Source organism: Apis dorsata, unplaced genomic scaffold (genome assembly GCF_000469605.1).
Source record: "Apis dorsata unplaced genomic scaffold, Apis dorsata 1.3 scaffold_305, whole genome shotgun sequence".
Taxonomy (NCBI): domain Eukaryota; kingdom Metazoa; phylum Arthropoda; class Insecta; order Hymenoptera; family Apidae; genus Apis; species Apis dorsata.
In genome coordinates this window covers 161668-165107 of record NW_006263577.1, presented here as the reverse complement: position 1 = coordinate 165107, position 3440 = coordinate 161668, and the positions used below count along the sequence as shown (strand labels likewise).

The 3440-nt window shown below is 33.7% G+C and overlaps 1 protein-coding gene across 1 annotated transcript in view; it reads right to left on the bottom strand.

Moving 5' to 3' along the window:
* The window catches only part of LOC102677113 (fat-like cadherin-related tumor suppressor homolog), a 68048-nt gene that overhangs the window by 34515 nt on the left and 30093 nt on the right, over positions 1 to 3440 (bottom strand).

Below are 3440 nucleotides of genomic sequence, written 5' to 3'. Positions count from 1 at the left end.
TTTTTTTTTTTTTTTTTTTTTTTTTTTTTTTTTCTTTAATTCTTTCCGGTGGAAAACCGCTTTTTCTCGCCGTTTAATTACAATGTTCGACGGAATTCCTTCACTCGTCACGCGCCTCCGTAGCGTCGCGACGCTTAATTAAAAATAATAATTACCCAAGAGGATGTATTTATTATTCGCCTTGGAGCTGGTTTTACTACTAGAAAAGTTTACAGATAAACTCGAGTTTATAGCTAATTTCCTGGGCCAGCGTACTTCAAAGTGGAAGTTAACTACCTCGAACTCGTGGTAAATTACACGCCGGACATTAAGTGCCAAAGAACGTTTGCCACAGTTTTATCGCCGTTCTATATTTTCCCTCCGCTTATCTCGTTGGATATTAATTTTTCTCCCCTGCAGCACGAGGCCGGCCATGTTGGTTAGCTAATAGCGTCGGCTGTGCGGGACTTGATTTGCACGGGATTTACCGATTTTCAAAAAAAAAATTCATTCAAAATTCGACGACAAGAAGATCCAAGAATTTCTCATCTCTGGATTAGATTAAAAAATTAAAAAAGAACGGAAAAATAATTAAAATAAAAAATTAGAATAGAAAAATTAAAACAAGATTCTTTCTTATTTGTTAAAAAGACTACAATTGAATGAGATTTTGAAAAAAAAAAAAAAGGAAAAAGAAAACATCGAGCTTTGATTCGAAATGCAAAGCTGATTTCAAAAGGAGAAGGTATCTTTTCAAGTGCTATCCCTTCAAAGCTCCTTTTATGACTTAAAAGCTGATGCGTAAAGTATAATTTTCCAATATCCAGCGTAAAGGAAATCATCTTTTATTTACAACATACCGGTACAAAAATTGTATAACAATTTCTCGACAACAAAATTTTAATTCAAATTGTTTAATCCTCTTTTTGTCGCATCGATTTTTCCTTCTCCTTTAATCAACGTAGATATAATTTATCACTCGAGATGATCTCGAGAATGGAAAGAAATGCTATCGTTTTTTTTTTTCTTTTTTATTTTTGAAATAAAGAAGAAAAATTTTATTCCATCCGATCCTCTTTAAAACTATGCAAAACTTTTTATCTGACCCATTTTCCTTGGCGCAGACGGGAACACCGATATAAATCAAAGCGGCAACCTCCAGTGGCACGAAACACAGGTAAAAGATACAGGAATTGAAATCCCTGCTATGCAACATTTCTCAAAACTTATCATCGACCGAAACTCCGTTTCCATTCCACTCCGTGGAAATGGAAATTTATTATTCGCGGTTTCTTTCTTTTTTTTTTCCTTTTTTTTCTTTTTTTTCGTTACAGCTTCTTCCATACGTCACGACAGACGGATGTATGATAGGTCGAAAAAGGTTTTTGTTGGAGACCAAAGCAGAGATTGGTTCTATCGAAGGTTTTTGGGACACGTTGGTTCACGATTTGCCCTCTATCGATTTAGTCAGTGAACTTTAAACGGAAATTGAGAGATTGTGCGGAAGATTGATGTAAGTTTCATCACGAATAAACTGTTCGTTCGATTCAATAATTGATCATTCTTCAAAATCCGTGGTTCGTCATGGAGATTAACTTAAAAATCTTAAATATTCTTTAAAATTGAATTGAACATATGTAATAGTTGGAATAGTCGAAAGAAGAAAAGTTAAGTTGAAAATATTTATTATCCGTTTATAATTACGAGTCTTATATAAAAATTTTTATCGTGAAAAGTTCGTTCGACGTGTTCGCGCGTGACACGAGTGTTAAATAACGAGTGACGATTACGTTGATACGATCGGCGAATGATTTAATCAAGAAACGCTCAAGGTTTTCAACTTAATTGAATAACGAGCGACACGAGTTAATTTTCGATCAATAAAATCTACGCATAAAGTTTGTAGTTATTTGTCAGATCGATCAATTTGTTTTTATTAGCATTGGCTTAAGTAACGAGTGATTTCTACCAAGTTAGAAATTCTACGTGCGATTAATTATGTACAATTTCCAATCATTTCGAATTTATCTCTCAAGGACGATCTATCTACACAATTCAAAACATTTTAAACGAGCGATTGACTTGGAATCATATAAATATACGTCGAAAGACTTTATTACATTTCCTTGTTTTAATGATCCATGACTATCATTATCGGGAATAAAATTCTTATTAATTAAGCTTACACGAAATGTTTCCTGATACGTTATTGCACACAACTATTTTAACTTCTAATATATTCTGAAATTTTTAATAAAACTCCAATAAACGAGAATAATATAACTTTTTTTCGACGCGGTATAGAATAACTGGTTACACAAGTCGAAAAGTGTAGAATTAAATTCTCATGTTTCTGTAAAAAAAAAAAAAAAGAAAAAATTTGCCTTACGAAACTGAACAACCACTTTCCACGGAAAACAGCATAACAGTCATCTCGCATTCTCCTTGTTGACAATAATTAAATTATTATAAATGTATTCAAGCTTTAAGCAATAGCTTTTCGATACGTTCGAAAAAATTCATAATATCGATATAAGAAATATCCCTCTTCAAAGCGAATGAAAATCAAATTTATGTTTTTTATGCTAATAAAATTTTTACAAAAATAATTCATATATCCTTTCCTTTTTTTACTTGATACATTCTTGCATTGTAATTCGATGCAGAAATCAACTTTGAATTAAATTTATATATTTTTATTAATAAAACTTTTCCAAAAAAGACGTATTCGAAGCAAATGAAAATCAAATACTACCTTATTCCATTAAAATTTTTACAAGCATATTAATACATCACGAACCCTCGTCAATCAAATTTCAAAATCAATTCAAGCGTTTCGATAGCATTTCGATGCGTTCAAAAAAATTCACAATATCTGCATCGATATAAGAAATATTCAATACATTATTTTGCTAATAAAATTTCCTTTTTTTTTACTTGAATCAATTTCGAATAAAATTTATATATTTGTCACTAATAAAAGTTTTCCAAAATATAATATCATAGAAAAGACTTCCAAACAAATGAAAATCTACCTTATTTCATAAAATTTCTACGACCATAACAATTACGTCACGAAGCTCCGAACCTTCGATCAAATTAAATTTACGAAAATCATCCTTTCCTATGCTATACTACGCATACCCGTAATCGTTTGAAAACAACGCTGAAACCCGCGACAATGCACCGCGTAACGCTTTCGAGCCTACGCAACCGAATGCGTAGAAGCCGAGAAATGGGTCTGGCTGGGATGAGTCATCAGCCCTGTCGCGGCCAGAAGACCACCGATCCAGAGAAACCATCTTTTCCCTCCTTCCCCCACCGCTCCTCCGTCTCGACGAGGCAGAGACGTGTCCGAGACAGGGAGCCTTCCAAGCACACGGGGAGATCGAATTCTAGCCGCGTCTGCGGATTATTACGCGGAGATCCCCTTCCACCGTGGAAAAAAAGAGACGAGAGGC